The 19,799-nt window shown below is 36.7% G+C and overlaps 5 non-coding genes across 5 annotated transcripts; all 5 read right to left on the bottom strand.

Annotated features, from left to right (window-relative positions):
• On the bottom strand, positions 1-73 carry TRNAR-CCG. Its single transcript has one exon. It is a non-coding gene; the product is annotated as a tRNA-Arg (tRNA).
• Positions 74-3,354: 3,281 nt separating this feature from the next.
• Positions 3,355-3,427, bottom strand: TRNAW-CCA. Its single transcript has one exon. It is a non-coding gene; the product is annotated as a tRNA-Trp (tRNA).
• Positions 3,428-6,713: 3,286 nt separating this feature from the next.
• TRNAW-CCA lies at positions 6,714-6,786 on the bottom strand. The gene has a single exon. It is a non-coding gene; the product is annotated as a tRNA-Trp (tRNA).
• A 3,277-nt stretch (positions 6,787-10,063) lies between these two features.
• Positions 10,064-10,136, bottom strand: TRNAR-CCG. The gene has a single exon. It is a non-coding gene; the product is annotated as a tRNA-Arg (tRNA).
• Positions 10,137-16,778: 6,642 nt separating this feature from the next.
• Positions 16,779-16,851, bottom strand: TRNAR-CCG. Its single transcript has one exon. It is a non-coding gene; the product is annotated as a tRNA-Arg (tRNA).
• Between the last annotated feature and the right edge of the window lie 2,948 nt (positions 16,852-19,799).

Below are 19,799 nucleotides of genomic sequence, written 5' to 3' on the forward strand. Positions count from 1 at the left end.
CGACCCAGGTGGGACTTGAACCCACAATCCCCAGCTCCGGAGGCTGATGCCTTATCCATTAGGCCACTGGGCCCTTTTATGGTATGCATCTCTGCGGTTTGTCTTATATTTTGTCTGTAGCAGTGTCCTGCCTGTACCACTGCTGTATGTGTTGCAAATTTTTGTTTTCATTTTATTTTTTTTTTTTTTGTCACCGGCAAGGATTTTGCAGCTTACCTATAGGATACTAAAGGCATGAAAATAGAAGTGCTAGCAAGCAACACAACATATGACACAGAAGTTTTGTCCCAGGTATGGAATATGAGTATTCATTTGTTCTCCTGCAGGACATGAAGGAAAGGGGAAATTGTCACCATGCTTTGGATTATCATTTAGCTAGTCTACATAACTTTGGGTCAGAGGTGGAATTTTTTGAAATTCCACTTTTTCTTTAGATTTATTTTAGACGCTGTCTTTATGGTTCCCACTGCAAATTTGGTTGCTTTTATTTTCCCGAAGTAGAAGTAGATTTTAATGTGAACTAACTGGCTTTGGGATAATGTTAATTCTATTTTTCATACATGTTAATCCATTTACATTGTTGTTTGCATTATATTTCATAGACATGTATTTTACGTTGGAGCAATGATTCTCTTTTGTGCAAATGTGCTGCAGTATGATCACCCTTAGTTGTAGTTCTCTGAAGTTATGGATGGAAAATTATCTCTCCACCTAAGGAGACTACAGCCATCCATATGATAAAAAAATGGCAGGACATTCTCTTACCCGGTACAAATGAGGATCATATTTTTTGAACCTGAGGTACATTAACACTTCAGAGGGAATTTAAGATTAGAATGTGATGAAAATTTCTGATACACAGGGAGGCATCACGCTTGCTGTGTGCATATCTTGGGGTTAGAATTTTCTTCCAGTCATGACCTGATTGATTTGGTGTCAGTGCACTCTCTTGACTTGTTGCAATTTAGAACTCCTGATTGATGGCAGCACGATTGATAAAATATTCCTCTCAGTTCTTCACAGATGGATATGGGAAGATGTAGAATTTTCTTCTAGAGCAAGGTTGTGCTAACTTTCTTATTAGCGTGAGAGAAGATTTTTCAAAATCTCTGTATTATGTTCCCCAATGGGGACGTTACATTTGACATTGTCTACAAAGGAATTTATAGTCTAGATTTGATGTTTCTTCCTTTCTACTATGTATCTTGTGAGGGTTAAACCTTGGAAGCAGGTCTATCACTTTTGGCTGTCTCTCAGCTCACAATTTGTTACAAGGAAAAAGGCTTTGGATGATGCTTGATGTTAGTATGCTGCTAGGTTGTGCAGTCAGTCACCCATCACCATTAGACACTGATATAATATTTCAGTATATTTAAATTAATTTGCTCTGAATTAATTTATTGGCTCAAAAGATGCAGTGGTTTCATTTTCACTTGCTGTGATCTGATTTTCCTCCTGCAGAACTTAATACCTGGAATAGTCATCCCCATTTGCATGTGGCTGTATGCAGCATATCCCCACCAGCTGCTTTTCCTTGTGTAAAATGTAGCAGAGTTGAAAGGATGAGTCAGAAAGCACTTCTAAAGGCTTTGGCTACTTTCCCGAGTTTTCATTCTGAATGCCGTATTACAGCTGTAGAAAGCAAACCTTTCAGTTTTTGTAGCACTATGCAATATGTGGGAAGTGATGTCTGGCAGCAGAATGATATGAAAATAGAACAATACTGGTTATTCTCAGAGGTACCAAAAGGAATAAGTTAGAATATGCTGAACTGTGTCCAGGTATTGTTTATATTATGCAAATGCTTTATAAGAGGTTGCATCATATGGCATGCATTGGCTGCTGCACGTTTAGATAGCGTTGTGCAATATTTGTGATTGTAAATTTTACGATGATTCTTCCATTGATAGACACACAGGATGCCATATCATACTGACCATTTAATGACAGAAAGGATCTTAAGCAAAATTAATTTTGAAACTTCAGTGATTGCACAGAATATTATCTGTGTCCACGTTCTAGATGAGGGAGATCTGTTATGTTCTGATCTCCCTGTGAGTTTTACAGACTGCCTAACCAATTTGTAATGCCAGTGAAGCTAAGTTTCCTTATGAAGTAGCACAGATGCAGGACAATTTCTTAAAGTACATCTTTGGCTTTGTTCATCTGGCCAGATGTAATGAGAAATATGCATGAGACTGATATTGCCATAATGGTAGCAGGCGGAAAGGTTGGTGTTGTTGAATCTGATGTTTGTAATAACAATGCAGTTAAAGGAAACTTCATCTTGGAATTGAAAGCCCTCATGTCCGTTGATTTTACAAAGAAGTAGGAAAGTATAGTGAAGATAAATTATATATCCCGACTTTATATCTGATGCTGAATAGCAAAAGGAGTATTGAGGCCGCATACTGAGAAGAAAATTATTAAAGGAATGGCAGAGTACTTTCGGATTGTATGAAACTCCATAAATGAAATGCATTTGTCTGAGTTGAAATTTAGTTCCATTACCTTAATTTGCATTAATACTTGGTGCTAAACTCACAACGTAGCCAGATGAAATAGGCCCTTCACTTTGTGAAAGTGAGCACTTGTGAATATTGATTTTTCACTGTTCCAAAACATGAAAATATAACTAAAAAAAATTGAGTTTAAGTGTCTTTGCAATGGGTGTGTTACATATTCCAAATAACTAGCAGTCAAATGGCCTATCTTTAAATAGTAATATATCTGTTTAGATTTTGTAGCGTAGTTATGTAAAGAATAACATTTTTCATAATAACTTGTCAGCTGGTAAACTGTGTCCAAGTATTACCTGGACATCTGACATTAAAGAAGTTCTTAGGAAGGAACATGGATGCTTCCAGTCCATTACCAGTTGAGCGTCGGTAGGAGATGTCAAGGCTTACTGAAAGAATTCTTCTCTTTGTATGAAATCAGTTCTAAATCAAAATCTGTATATGTGATGAAGCAAATTATATGCAAGTAATGCAGAGAGTAGTTGTTTAATGCAGCTTTGCAAAAGGAAGCATTGTCCTTTGTCTAGTGTGACTGGTCTGGTACAATACACAGTTATGAAGAAGATATGCTGGAGTGCAGGATGCCAGCCAGAATGAGTGTGGAAGGTAGGAAGAAAAGTGAAGAAACTTATGAGAAGGAAACTGGAATAGTAGGAATACCTGAATTCATGCCAATAATGTAGAAAAGTGCAATTCTTGTACAGAAAGAAAAGGAGATTGGCATAAAGAGTGTTGTTGCATAGTTCATTCAAGTTGAAATGCAGCTTTTGGAAGAATGTTAGAACTGATTTAGCATTATGATGGAATTGTTTAATTTTTAAAGGTAAAGAATTATCGACCCAGGTGGGACTTGAACCCACAATCCCCAGCTCTGGAGGCTGATGCCTTATCCATTAGGCCACTGGGCCCTTTTATGGTATGCATCTCTGCGGTTTGTCTTATATTTTGTCTGTAGCAGTGTCCTGCCTGTACCACTGCTGTATGTGTTGCAAATTTTTGTTTTCATTTTATTTTATTTTTTTTTTTTGTCACCGGCAAGGATTTTGCAGCTTACCTATAGGATACTAAAGGCATGAAAATAGAAGTGCTAGCAAGCAACACAACATATGACACAGAAGTTTTGTCCCAGGTATGGAATATGAGTATTCATTTGTTCTCCTGCAGGACATGAAGGAAAGGGGAAATTGTCACCATGCTTTGGATTATCATTTAGCTAGTCTACATAACTTTGGGTCAGAGGTGGAATTTTTTGAAATTCCACTTTTTCTTTAGATTTATTTTAGACGCTGTCTTTATGGTTCCCACTGCAAATTTGGTTGCTTTTATTTTCCCGAAGTAGAAGTAGATTTTAATGTGAACTAACTGGCTTTGGGATAATGTTAATTCTATTTTTCATACATGTTAATCCATTTACATTGTTGTTTGCATTATATTTCATAGACATGTATTTTACGTTGGAGCAATGATTCTCTTTTGTGCAAATGTGCTGCAGTATGATCACCCTTAGTTGTAGTTCTCTGAAGTTATGGATGGAAAATTATCTCTCCACCTAAGGAGACTACAGCCATCCATATGATAAAAAAATGGCAGGACATTCTCTTACCCGGTACAAATGAGGATCATATTTTTTGAACCTGAGGTACATTAACACTTCAGAGGGAATTTAAGATTAGAATGTGATGAAAATTTCTGATACACAGGGAGGCATCACGCTTGCTGTGTGCATATCTTGGGGTTAGAATTTTCTTCCAGTCATGACCTGATTGATTTGGTGTCAGTGCACTCTCTTGACTTGTTGCAATTTAGAACTCCTGATTGATGGCAGCACGATTGATAAAATATTCCTCTCAGTTCTTCACAGATGGATATGGGAAGATGTAGAATTTTCTTCTAGAGCAAGGTTGTGCTAACTTTCTTATTAGCGTGAGAGAAGATTTTCGAAATCTCTGTATTATGTTCCCCAATGGGGACGTTACATTTGACATTGTCTACAAAGGAATTTATAGTCTAGATTTGATGTTTCTTCCTTTCTACTATGTATCTTGTGAGGGTTAAACCTTGGAAGCAGGTCTATCACTTTTGGCTGTCTCTCAGCTCACAATTTGTTACAAGGAAAAAGGCTTTGGATGATGCTTGATGTTAGTATGCTGCTAGGTTGTGCAGTCAGTCACCCATCACCATTAGACACTGATATAATATTTCAGTATATTTAAATTAATTTGCTCTGAATTAATTTATTGGCTCAAAAGATGCAGTGGTTTCATTTTCACTTGCTGTGATCTGATTTTCCTCCTGCAGAACTTAATACCTGGAATAGTCATCCCCATTTGCATGTGGCTGTATGCAGCATATCCCCACCAGCTGCTTTTCCTTGTGTAAAATGTAGCAGAGTTGAAAGGATGAGTCAGAAAGCACTTCTAAAGGCTTTGGCTACTTTCCCGAGTTTTCATTCTGAATGCCGTATTACAGCTGTAGAAAGCAAACCTTTCAGTTTTTGTAGCACTATGCAATATGTGGGAAGTGATGTCTGGCAGCAGAATGATATGAAAATAGAACAATACTGGTTATTCTCAGAGGTACCAAAAGGAATAAGTTAGAATATGCTGAACTGTGTCCAGGTATTGTTTATATTATGCAAATGCTTTATAAGAGGTTGCATCATATGGCATGCATTGGCTGCTGCACGCGTTTAGATAGCGTTGTGCAATATTTGTGATTGTAAATTTTACGATGATTCTTCCATTGATAGACACACAGGATGCCATATCATACTGACCATTTAATGACAGAAAGGATCTTAAGCAAAATTAATTTTGAAACTTCAGTGATTGCACAGAATATTATCTGTGTCCACGTTCTAGATGAGGGGAGATCTGTTATGTTCTGATCTCCCTGTGAGTTTTACAGACTGCCTAACCAATTTGTAATGCCAGTGAAGCTAAGTTTCCTTATGAAGTAGCACAGATGCAGGACAATTTCTTAAAGTACATCTTTGGCTTTGTTCATCTGGCCAGATGTAATGAGAAATATGCATGAGACTGATATTGCCATAATGGTAGCAGGCGGAAAGGTTGGTGTTGTTGAATCTGATGTTTGTAATAACAATGCAGTTAAAGGAAACTTCATCTTGGAATTGAAAGCCCTCATGTCCGTTGATTTTACAAAGAAGTAGGAAAGTATAGTGAAGATAAATTATATATCCCGACTTTATATCTGATGCTGAATAGCAAAAGGAGTATTGAGGCCGCATACTGAGAAGAAAATTATTAAAGGAATGGCAGAGTACTTTCGGATTGTATGAAACTCCATAAATGAAATGCATTTGTCTGAGTTGAAATTTAGTTCCATTACCTTAATTTGCATTAATACTTGGTGCTAAACTCACAACGTAGCCAGATGAAATAGGCCCTTCACTTTGTGAAAGTGAGCACTTGTGAATATTGATTTTTCACTGTTCCAAAACATGAAAATATAACTAAAAAAAATTGAGTTTAAGTGTCTTTGCAATGGGTGTGTTACATATTCCAAATAACTAGCAGTCAAATGGCCTATCTTTAAATAGTAATATATCTGTTTAGATTTTGTAGCGTAGTTATGTAAAGAATAACATTTTTCATAATAACTTGTCAGCTGGTAAACTGTGTCCAAGTATTACCTGGACATCTGACATTAAAGAAGTTCTTAGGAAGGAACATGGATGCTTCCAGTCCATTACCAGTTGAGCGTCGGTAGGAGATGTCAAGGCTTACTGAAAGAATTCTTCTCTTTGTATGAAATCAGTTCTAAATCAAAATCTGTATATGTGATGAAGCAAATTATATGCAAGTAATGCAGAGAGTAGTTGTTTAATGCAGCTTTGCAAAAGGAAGCATTGTCCTTTGTCTAGTGTGACTGGTCTGGTACAATACACAGTTATGAAGAAGATATGCTGGAGTGCAGGATGCCAGCCAGAATGAGTGTGGAAGGTAGGAAGAAAAGTGAAGAAACTTATGAGAAGGAAACTGGAATAGTAGGAATACCTGAATTCATGCCAATAATGTAGAAAAGTGCAATTCTTGTACAGAAAGAAAAGGAGATTGGCATAAAGAGTGTTGTTGCATAGTTCATTCAAGTTGAAATGCAGCTTTTGGAAGAATGTTAGAACTGATTTAGCATTATGATGGAATTGTTTAATTTTTAAAGGTAAAGAATTATCGACCCAGGTGGGACTTGAACCCACAATCCCCAGCTCTGGAGGCTGATGCCTTATCCATTAGGCCACTGGGCCCTTTTATGGTATGCATCTCTGCGGTTTGTCTTATATTTTGTCTGTAGCAGTGTCCTGCCTGTACCACTGCTGTATGTGTTGCAAATTTTTGTTTTCATTTTATTTTTTTTTTTTTGTCACCGGCAAGGATTTTGCAGCTTACCTATAGGATACTAAAGGCATGAAAATAGAAGTGCTAGCAAGCAACACAACATATGACACAGAAGTTTTGTCCCAGGTATGGAATATGAGTATTCATTTGTTCTCCTGCAGGACATGAAGGAAAGGGGAAATTGTCACCATGCTTTGGATTATCATTTAGCTAGTCTACATAACTTTGGGTCAGAGGTGGAATTTTTTGAAATTCCACTTTTTCTTTAGATTTATTTTAGACGCTGTCTTTATGGTTCCCACTGCAAATTTGGTTGCTTTTATTTTCCAAGTAGAAGTAGATTTTAATGTGAACTAACTGGCTTTGGGATAATGTTAATTCTATTTTTCATACATGTTAATCCATTTACATTGTTGTTTGCATTATATTTCATAGACATGTATTTTACGTTGGAGCAATGATTCTCTTTTGTGCAAATGTGCTGCAGTATGATCACCCTTAGTTGTAGTTCTCTGAAGTTATGGATGGAAAATTATCTCTCCACCTAAGGAGACTACAGCCATCCATATGATAAAAAAATGGCAGGACATTCTCTTACCCGGTACAAATGAGGATCATATTTTTTGAACCTGAGGTACATTAACACTTCAGAGGGAATTTAAGATTAGAATGTGATGAAAATTTCTGATACACAGGGAGGCATCACGCTTGCTGTGTGCATATCTTGGGGTTAGAATTTTCTTCCAGTCATGACCTGATTGATTTGGTGTCAGTGCACTCTCTTGACTTGTTGCAATTTAGAACTCCTGATTGATGGCAGCACGATTGATAAAATATTCCTCTCAGTTCTTCACAGATGGATATGGGAAGATGTAGAATTTTCTTCTAGAGCAAGGTTGTGCTAACTTTCTTATTAGCGTGAGAGAAGATTTTCGAAATCTCTGTATTATGTTCCCCAATGGGGACGTTACATTTGACATTGTCTACAAAGGAATTTATAGTCTAGATTTGATGTTTCTTCCTTTCTACTATGTATCTTGTGAGGGTTAAACCTTGGAAGCAGGTCTATCACTTTTGGCTGTCTCTCAGCTCACAATTTGTTACAAGGAAAAAGGCTTTGGATGATGCTTGATGTTAGTATGCTGCTAGGTTGTGCAGTCAGTCACCCATCACCATTAGACACTGATATAATATTTCAGTATATTTAAATTAATTTGCTCTGAATTAATTTATTGGCTCAAAAGATGCAGTGGTTTCATTTTCACTTGCTGTGATCTGATTTTCCTCCTGCAGAACTTAATACCTGGAATAGTCATCCCCATTTGCATGTGGCTGTATGCAGCATATCCCCACCAGCTGCTTTTCCTTGTGTAAAATGTAGCAGAGTTGAAAGGATGAGTCAGAAAGCACTTCTAAAGGCTTTGGCTACTTTCCCGAGTTTTCATTCTGAATGCCGTATTACAGCTGTAGAAAGCAAACCTTTCAGTTTTTGTAGCACTATGCAATATGTGGGAAGTGATGTCTGGCAGCAGAATGATATGAAAATAGAACAATACTGGTTATTCTCAGAGGTACCAAAAGGAATAAGTTAGAATATGCTGAACTGTGTCCAGGTATTGTTTATATTATGCAAATGCTTTATAAGAGGTTGCATCATATGGCATGCATTGGCTGCTGCACGTTTAGATAGCGTTGTGCAATATTTGTGATTGTAAATTTTACGATGATTCTTCCATTGATAGACACACAGGATGCCATATCATACTGACCATTTAATGACAGAAAGGATCTTAAGCAAAATTAATTTTGAAACTTCAGTGATTGCACAGAATATTATCTGTGTCCACGTTCTAGATGAGGGAGATCTGTTATGTTCTGATCTCCTGTGAGTTTTACAGACTGCCTAACCAATTTGTAATGCCAGTGAAGCTAAGTTTCCTTATGAAGTAGCACAGATGCAGGACAATTTCTTAAAGTACATCTTTGGCTTTGTTCATCTGGCCAGATGTAATGAGAAATATGCATGAGACTGATATTGCCATAATGGTAGCAGGCGGAAAGGTTGGTGTTGTTGAATCTGATGTTTGTAATAACAATGCAGTTAAAGGAAACTTCATCTTGGAATTGAAAGCCCTCATGTCCGTTGATTTTACAAAGAAGTAGGAAAGTATAGTGAAGATAAATTATATATCCCGACTTTATATCTGATGCTGAATAGCAAAAGGAGTATTGAGGCCGCATACTGAGAAGAAAATTATTAAAGGAATGGCAGAGTACTTTCGGATTGTATGAAACTCCATAAATGAAATGCATTTGTCTGAGTTGAAATTTAGTTCCATTACCTTAATTTGCATTAATACTTGGTGCTAAACTCACAACGTAGCCAGATGAAATAGGCCCTTCACTTTGTGAAAGTGAGCACTTGTGAATATTGATTTTTTCACTGTTCCAAAACATGAAAATATAACTAAAAAAAATTGAGTTTAAGTGTCTTTGCAATGGGTGTGTTACATATTCCAAATAACTAGCAGTCAAATGGCCTATCTTTAAATAGTAATATATCTGTTTAGATTTTGTAGCGTAGTTATGTAAAGAATAACATTTTTCATAATAACTTGTCAGCTGGTAAACTGTGTCCAAGTATTACCTGGACATCTGACATTAAAGAAGTTCTTAGGAAGGAACATGGATGCTTCCAGTCCATTACCAGTTGAGCGTCGGTAGGAGATGTCAAGGCTTACTGAAAGAATTCTTCTCTTTGTATGAAATCAGTTCTAAATCAAAATCTGTATATGTGATGAAGCAAATTATATGCAAGTAATGCAGAGAGTAGTTGTTTAATGCAGCTTTGCAAAAGGAAGCATTGTCCTTTGTCTAGTGTGACTGGTCTGGTACAATACACAGTTATGAAGAAGATATGCTGGAGTGTAGGATGCCAGCCAGAATGAGTGTGGAAGGTAGGAAGAAAAGTGAAGAAACTTATGAGAAGGAAACTGGAATAGTAGGAATACCTGAATTCATGCCAATAATGTAGAAAAGTGCAATTCTTGTACAGAAAGAAAAGGAGATTGGCATAAAGAGTGTTGTTGCATAGTTCATTCAAGTTGAAATGCAGCTTTTGGAAGAATGTTAGAACTGATTTAGCATTATGATGGAATTGTTTAATTTTTAAAGGTAAAGAATTATCGACCCAGGTGGGACTTGAACCCACAATCCCCAGCTCCGGAGGCTGATGCCTTATCCATTAGGCCACTGGGCCCTTTTATGGTATGCATCTCTGCGGTTTGTCTTATATTTTGTCTGTAGCAGTGTCCTGCCTGTACCACTGCTGTATGTGTTGCAAATTTTGTTTTCATTTTATTTTATTTTTTTTTTTTGTCACCGGCAAGGATTTTGCAGCTTACCTATAGGATACTAAAGGCATGAAAATAGAAGTGCTAGCAAGCAACACAACATATGACACAGAAGTTTTGTCCCAGGTATGGAATATGAGTATTCATTTGTTCTCCTGCAGGACATGAAGGAAAGGGGAAATTGTCACCATGCTTTGGATTATCATTTAGCTAGTCTACATAACTTTGGGTCAGAGGTGGAATTTTTTGAAATTCCACGTTTTCTTTAGATTTATTTTAGACGCTGTCTTTATGGTTCCCACTGCAAATTTGGTTGCTTTTATTTTCCCGAAGTAGAAGTAGATTTTAATGTGAACTAACTGGCTTTGGGATAATGTTAATTCTATTTTTCATACATGTTAATCCATTTACATTGTTGTTTGCATTATATTTCATAGACATGTATTTTACGTTGGAGCAATGATTCTCTTTTGTGCAAATGTGCTGCAGTATGATCACCCTTAGTTGTAGTTCTCTGAAGTTATGGATGGAAAATTATCTCTCCACCTAAGGAGACTACAGCCATCCATATGATAAAAAAAATGGCAGCATATTCTCTTACCCGGTACAAATGAGGATCATATTTTTTTGAACCTGAGGTACATTAACACTTCAGAGGGAATTTAAGATTAGAATGTGATGAAAATTTCTGATACACAGGGAGGCATCACGCTTGCTGTGTGCATATCTTGGGGTTAGAATTTTCTTCCAGTCATGACCTGATTGATTTGGTGTCAGTGCACTCTCTTGACTTGTTGCAATTTAGAACTCCTGATTGATGGCAGCACGATTGATAAAATATTCCTCTCAGTTCTTCACAGATGGATATGGGAAGATGTAGAATTTTCTTCTAGAGCAAGGTTGTGCTAACTTTCTTATTAGCGTGAGAGAAGATCTTTTGAAATCTCTGTATTATGTTCCCCAATGGGGACGTTACATTTGACATTGTCTACAAAGGAATTTATAGTCTAGATTTGATGTTTCTTCCTTTCTACTATGTATCTTGTGAGGGTTAAACCTTGGAAGCAGGTCTATCACTTTTGGCTGTCTCTCAGCTCACAATTTGTTACAAGGAAAAGGCTTTGGATGATGCTTGATGTTAGTATGCTGCTAGGTTGTGCAGTCAGTCACCCATCACCATTAGACACTGATATAATATTTCAGTATATTTAAATTAATTTGCTCTGAATTAATTTATTGGCTCAAAAGATGCAGTGGTTTCATTTTCACTTGCTGTGATCTGATTTTCCTCCTGCAGAACTTAATACCTGGAATAGTCATCCCCATTTGCATGTGGCTGTATGCAGCATATCCCCACCAGCTGCTTTTCCTTGTGTAAAATGTAGCAGAGTTGAAAGGATGAGTCAGAAAGCACTTCTAAAGGCTTTGGCTACTTTCCCGAGTTTTCATTCTGAATGCCGTATTACAGCTGTAGAAAGCAAACCTTTCAGTTTTTGTAGCACTATGCAATATGTGGGAAGTGATGTCTGGCAGCAGAATGATATGAAAATAGAACAATACTGGTTATTCTCAGAGGTACCAAAAGGAATAAGTTAGAATATGCTGAACTGTGTCCAGGTATTGTTTATATTATGCAAATGCTTTATAAGAGGTTGCATCATATGGCATGCATTGGCTGCTGCACGTTTAGATAGCGTTGTGCAATATTTGTGATTGTAAATTTTACGATGATTCTTCCATTGATAGACACACAGGATGCCATATCATACTGACCATTTAATGACAGAAAGGATCTTAAGCAAAATTAATTTTGAAACTTCAGTGATTGCACAGAATATTATCTGTGTCCACGTTCTAGATGAGGGAGATCTGTTATGTTCTGATCTCCCTGTGAGTTTTACAGACTGCCTAACCAATTTGTAATGCCAGTGAAGCTAAGTTTCCTTATGAAGTAGCACAGATGCAGGACAATTTCTTAAAGTACATCTTTGGCTTTGTTCATCTGGCCAGATGTAATGAGAAATATGCATGAGACTGATATTGCCATAATGGTAGCAGGTGGAAAGGTTGGTGTTGTTGAATCTGATGTTTGTAATAACAATGCAGTTAAAGGAAACTTCATCTTGGAATTGAAAGCCCTCATGTCCGTTGATTTTACAAAGAAGTAGGAAAGTATAGTGAAGATAAATTATATATCCCGACTTTATATCTGATGCTGAATAGCAAAAGGAGTATTGAGGCCGCATACTGAGAAGAAAATTATTAAAGGAATGGCAGAGTACTTTCGGATTGTATGAAACTCCATAAATGAAATGCATTTGTCTGAGTTGAAATTTAGTTCCATTACCTTAATTTGCATTAATACTTGGTGCTAAACTCACAATGTAGCCAGATGAAATAGGCCCTTCACTTTGTGAAAGTGAGCACTTGTGAATATTGATTTTTCACTGTTCCAAAACATGAAAATATAACTAAAAAAAATTGAGTTTAAGTGTCTTTGCAATGGGTGTGTTACATATTCCAAATAACTAGCAGTCAAATGGCCTATCTTTAAATAGTAATATATCTGTTTAGATTTTGTAGCGTAGTTATGTAAAGAATAACATTTTTCATAATAACTTGTCAGCTGGTAAACTGTGTCCAAGTATTACCTGGACATCTGACATTAAAGAAGTTCTTAGGAAGGAACATGGATGCTTCCAGTCCATTACCAGTTGAGCGTCGGTAGGAGATGTCAAGGCTTACTGAAAGAATTCTTCTCTTTGTATGAAATCAGTTCTAAATCAAAATCTGTATATGTGATGAAGCAAATTATATGCAAGTAATGCAGAGAGTAGTTGTTTAATGCAGCTTTGCAAAAGGAAGCATTGTCCTTTGTCTAGTGTGACTGGTCTGGTACAATACACAGTTATGAAGAAGATATGCTGGAGTGTAGGATGCCAGCCAGAATGAGTGTGGAAGGTAGGAAGAAAAGTGAAGAAACTTATGAGAAGGAAACTGGAATAGTAGGAATACCTGAATTCATGCCAATAATGTAGAAAAGTGCAATTCTTGTACAGAAAGAAAAGGAGATTGGCATAAAGAGTGTTGTTGCATAGTTCATTCAAGTTGAAATGCAGCTTTTGGAAGAATGTTAGAACTGATTTAGCATTAGGATGGAATTGTTTAATTTTTAAAGGTAAAGAATTATCGACCCAGGTGGGACTTGAACCCACAATCCCCAGCTCGGAGGCTGATGCCTTATCCATTAGGCCACTGGGCCCTTTTATGGTATGCATCTCTGCGGTTTGTCTTATATTTTGTCTGTAGCAGTGTCCTGCCTGTACCACTGCTGTATGTGTTGCAAATTTTTGTTTTCATTTTATTTTATTTTTTTTTTTTTGTCACCGGCAAGGATTTTGTAGCTTACCTATAGGATACTAAAGGCATGAAAATAGAAGTGCTAGCAAGCAACACAACATATGACACAGAAGTTTTGTCCCAGGTATGGAATATGAGTATTCATTTGTTCTCCTGCAGGACATGAAGGAAAGGGGAAATTGTCACCATGCTTTGGATTATCATTTAGCTAGTCTACATAACTTTGGGTCAGAGGTGGAATTTTTTGAAATTCCACTTTTCCTTTAGATTTATTTTAGACGCTGTCTTTATGGTTCCCACTGCAAATTTGGGTGCTTTTATTTTCCCAAGTAGAAGTAGATTTTAATGTGAACTAACTGGCTTTGGGATAATGTTAATTCTATTTTTCATACATGTTAATCCATTTACATTGTTGTTTGCATTATATTTCATAGACATGTATTTTACGTTGGAGCAATGATTCTCTTTTGTGCAAATGTGCTGCAGTATGATCACCCTTAGTTGTAGTTCTCTGAAGTTATGGATGGAAAATTATCTCTCCACCTAAGGAGACTACAGCCATCCATATGATAAAAAAAATGGCAGCATATTCTCTTACCCGGTACAAATGAGGATCATATTTTTTTGAACCTGAGGTACATTAACACTTCAGAGGGAATTTAAGATTAGAATGTGATGAAAATTTCTGATACACAGGGAGGCATCACGCTTGCTGTGTGCATATCTTGGGGTTAGAATTTTCTTCCAGTCATGACCTGATTGATTTGGTGTCAGTGCACTCTCTTGACTTGTTGCAATTTAGAACTCCTGATTGATGGCAGCACGATTGATAAAATATTCCTCTCAGTTCTTCACAGATGGATATGGGAAGATGTAGAATTTTCTTCTAGAGCAAGGTTGTGCTAACTTTCTTATTAGCGTGAGAGAAGATTTTCGAAATCTCTGTATTATGTTCCCCAATGGGGACGTTACATTTGACATTGTCTACAAAGGAATTTATAGTCTAGATTTGATGTTTCTTCCTTTCTACTATGTATCTTGTGAGGGTTAAACCTTGGAAGCAGGTCTATCACTTTTGGCTGTCTCTCAGCTCACAATTTGTTACAAGGAAAAAGGCTTTGGTTGATGCTTGATGTTAATATGCTGCTAGGTTGTGCAGTCAGTCACCCATCACCATTAGACACTGATATAATATTTCAGTATATTTAAATTAATTTGCTCTGAATTAATTTATTGGCTCAAAAGATGCAGTGGTTTCATTTTCACTTGCTGTGATCTGATTTTCCTCCTGCAGAACTTAATACCTGGAATAGTCATCCCCATTTGCATGTGGCTGTATGCAGCATATCCCCACCAGCTGCTTTTCCTTGTGTAAAATGTAGCAGAGTTGAAAGGATGAGTCAGAAAGCACTTCTAAAGGCTTTGGCTACTTTCCCGAGTTTTCATTCTGAATGCCGTATTACAGCTGTAGAAAGCAAACCTTTCAGTTTTTGTAGCACTATGCAATATGTAGGAAGTGATGTCTGGCAGCAGAATGATATGAAAATAGAACAATACTGGTTATTCTCAGAGGTACCAAAAGGAATAAGTTAGAATATGCTGAACTGTGTCCAGGTATTGTTTATATTATGCAAATGCTTTATAAGAGGTTGCATCATATGGCATACATTGGCTGCTGCACGTTTAGATAGCGTTGTGCAATATTTGTGATTGTAAATTTTACGATGATTCTTCCATTGATAGATACACAGGATGCCATATCATACTGACCATTTAATGACAGAAAGGATCTTAAGCAAAATTAATTTTGAAACTTCAGTGATTGCACAGAATATTATCTGTGTCCACGTTCTAGATGAGGGGAGATCTGTTATGTTCTGATCTCCCTGTGAGTTTTAAAGACTGCCTAACCAATTTGTAATGCCAGTGAAGCTAAGTTTCCTTATGAAGTAGCACAGATGCAGGACAATTTCTTAAAGTACATCTTTGGCTTTGTTCATCTGGCCAGATGTAATGAGAAATATGCATGAGACTGATATTGCCATAATGGTAGCAGGTGGAAAGGTTGGTGTTGTTGAATCTGATGTTTGTAATAACAATGCAGTTAAAGGAAACTTCATCTTGGAATTGAAAGCCCTCATGTCCGTTGATTTTACAAAGAAGTAGGAAAGTATAGTGAAGATAAATTATATATCCCGACTTTATATCTGATGCTGAATAGCAAAAGGAGTATTGAGGCCGCATACTGAGAAGAAAATTATTAAAGGAATGGCAGAGTACTTTCGGATTGTATGAAACTCCATAAATGAAATGCATTTGTCTGAGTTGAAATTTAGTTCCATTACCTTAATTTGCATTAATACTTGGTGCTAAACTCACAATGTAGCCAGATGAAATAGGCCCTTCACTTTGTGAAAGTGAGCACTTGTGAATATTGATTTTTCACTGTTCCAAAACATGAAAATATAACTAAAAAAAATTGAGTTTAAGTGTCTTTGCAATGGGTGTGTTACATATTCCAAATAACTAGCAGTCAAATGGCCTATCTTTAAATAGTAATATATCTGTTTAGATTTTGTAGCGTAGTTATGTAAAGAATAACATTTTTCATAATAACTTGTCAGCTGGTAAACTGTGTCCAAGTATTACCTGGACATCTGACATTAAAGAAGTTCTTAGGAAGGAACATGGATGCTTCCAGTCCATTACCAGTTGAGCGTCGGTAGGAGATGTCAAGGCTTACTGAAAGAATTCTTCTCTTTGTATGAAATCAGTTCTAAATCAAAATCTGTATATGTGATGAAGCAAATTATATGCAAGTAATGCAGAGAGTAGTTGTTTAATGCAGCTTTGCAAAAGGAAGCATTGTCCTTTGTCTAGTGTGACTGGTCTGGTACAATACACAGTTATGAAGAAGATATGCTGGAGTGTAGGATGCCAGCCAGAATGAGTGTGGAAGGTAGGAAGAAAAGTGAAGAAACTTATGAGAAGGAAACTGGAATAGTAGGAATACCTGAATTCATGCCAATAATGTAGAAAAGTGCAATTCTTGTACAGAAAGAAAAGGAGATTGGCATAAAGAGTGTTCTTGCATAGTTCATTCAAGTTGAAATGCAGCTTTTGGAAGAATGTTAGAACTGATTTAGCATTAGGATGGAATTGTTTAATTTTTAAAGGTAAAGAATTATCGACCCAGGTGGGACTTGAACCCACAATCCCCAGCTCCGGAGGCTGATGCCTTATCCATTAGGCCACTGGGCCCTTTTATGGTATGCATCTCTGCGGTTTGTCTTATATTTTGTCTGTAGCAGTGTCCTGCCTGTACCACTGCTGTATGTGTTGCAAATTTTTGTTTTCATTTTATTTTTTTTTTTTTTGTCACCGGCAAGGATTTTGTAGCTTACCTATAGGATACTAAAGGCATGAAAATAGAAGTGCTAGCAAGCAACACAACATATGACACAGAAGTTTTGTCCCAGGTATGGAATATGAGTATTCATTTGTTCTCCTGCAGGACATGAAGGAAAGGGGAAATTGTCACCATGCTTTGGATTATCATTTAGCTAGTCTACATAACTTTGGGTCAGAGGTGGAATTTTTTGAAATTCCACTTTTTCTTTACATTTATTTTAGACGCTGTCTTTATGGTTCCCACTGCAAATTTGGTTGCTTTTATTTTCCCGAAGTAGAAGTAGATTTTAATGTGAACTAACTGGCTTTGGGATAATGTTAATTCTATTTTTCATACATGTTAATCCATTTACATTGTTGTTTGCATTATATTTCATAGACATGTATTTTACGTTGGAGCAATGATTCTCTTTTGTGCAAATGTGCTGCAGTATGATCACCCTTAGTTGTAGTTCTCTGAAGTTATGGATGGAAAATTATCTCTCCACCTAAGGAGACTACAGCCATCCATATGATAAAAAAAATGGCAGCATATTCTCTTACCCGGTACAAATGAGGATCATATTTTTTTGAACCTGAGGTACATTAACACTTCAGAGGGAATTTAAGATTAGAATGTGATGAAAATTTCTGATACACAGGGAGGCATCACGCTTGCTGTGTGCATATCTTGGGGTTAGAATTTTCTTCCAGTCATGACCTGATTGATTTGGTGTCAGTGCACTCTCTTGACTTGTTGCAATTTAGAACTCCTGATTGATGGCAGCACGATTGATAAAATATTCCTCTCAGTTCTTCACAGATGGATATGGGAAGATGTAGAATTTTCTTCTAGAGCAAGGTTGTGCTAACTTTCTTATTAGCGTGAGAGAAGATTTTTCGAAATCTCTGTATTATGTTCCCCAATGGGGACGTTACATTTGACATTGTCTACAAAGGAATTTATAGTCTAGATTTGATGTTTCTTCCTTTCTACTATGTATCTTGTGAGGGTTAAACCTTGGAAGCAGGTCTATCACTTTTGGCTGTCTCTCAGCTCACAATTTGTTACAAGGAAAACGGCTTTGGTTGATGCTTGATGTTAATATGCTGCTAGGTTGTGCAGTCAGTCACCCATCACCATTAGACACTGATATAATATTTCAGTATATTTAAATTAATTTGCTCTGAATTAATTTATTGGCTCAAAAGATGCAGTGGTTTCATTTTCACTTGCTGTGATCTGATTTTCCTCCTGCAGAACTTAATACCTGGAATAGTCATCCCCATTTGCATGTGGCTGTATGCAGCATATCCCCACCAGCTGCTTTTCCTTGTGTAAAATGTAGCAGAGTTGAAAGGATGAGTCAGAAAGCACTTCTAAAGGCTTTGGCTACTTTCCCGAGTTTTCATTCTGAATGCCGTATTACAGCTGTAGAAAGCAAACCTTTCAGTTTTTGTAGCACTATGCAATATGTAGGAAGTGATGTCTGGCAGCAGAATGATATGAAAATAGAACAATACTGGTTATTCTCAGAGGTACCAAAAGGAATAAGTTAGAATATGCTGAACTGTGTCCAGGTATTGTTTATATTACGCAAATGCTTTATAAGAGGTTGCATCATATGGCATACATTGGCTGCTGCACGTTTAGATAGCGTTGTGCAATATTTGTGATTGTAAATTTTACGATGATTCTTCCATTGATAGATACACAGGATGCCATATCATACTGACCATTTAATGACAGAAAGGATCTTAAGCAAAATTAATTTTGAAACTTCAGTGATTGCACAGAATATTATCTGTGTCCACGTTCTAGATGAGGGGAGATCTGTTATGTTCTGATCTCCCTGTGAGTTTTAAAGACTGCCTAACCAATTTGTAATGCCAGTGAAGCTAAGTTTCCTTATGAAGTAGCACAGATGCAGGACAATTTCTTAAAGTACATCTTTGGCTTTGTTCATCTGGCCAGATGTAATGAGAAATATGCATGAGACTGATATTGCCATAATGGTAGCAGGTGGAAAGGTTGGTGTTGTTGAATCTGATGTTTGTAATAACAATGCAGTTAAAGGAAACTTCATCTTGGAATTGAAAGCCCTCATGTCCGTTGATTTTACAAAGAAGTAGGAAAGTATAGTGAAGATAAATTATATATCCCGACTTTATATCTGATGCTGAATAGCAAAAGGAGTATTGAGGCCGCATACTGAGAAGAAAATTATTAAAGGAATGGCAGAGTACTTTCGGATTGTATGAAACTCCATAAATGAAATGCATTTGTCTGAGTTGAAATTTAGTTCCATTACCTTAATTTGCATTAATACTTGGTGCTAAACTCACAATGTAGCCAGATGAAATAGGCCCTTCACTTTGTGAAAGTGAGCACTTGTGAATATTGATTTTTCACTGTTCCAAAACATGAAAATATAACTAAAAAAAATTGAGTTTAAGTGTCTTTGCAATGGGTGTGTTACATATTCCAAATAACTAGCAGTCAAATGGCCTATCTTTAAATAGTAATATATCTGTTTAGATTTTGTAGCGTAGTTATGTAAAGAATAACATTTTTCATAATAACTTGTCAGCTGGTAAACTGTGTCCAAGTATTACCTGGACATCTGACATTAAAGAAGTTCTTAGGAAGGAACATGGATGCTTCCAGTCCATTACCAGTTGAGCGTCGGTAGGAGATGTCAAGGCTTACTGAAAGAATTCTTCTCTTTGTATGAAATCAGTTCTAAATCAAAATCTGTATATGTGATGAAGCAAATTATATGCAAGTAATGCAGAGAGTAGTTGTTTAATGCAGCTTT

Source organism: Protopterus annectens, chromosome 3.part1 (assembly GCF_019279795.1).
Source record: "Protopterus annectens isolate FY-2018-M chromosome 3.part1, PAN1.0, whole genome shotgun sequence".
Taxonomy (NCBI): Eukaryota; Metazoa; Chordata; order Ceratodontiformes; family Protopteridae; genus Protopterus; species Protopterus annectens.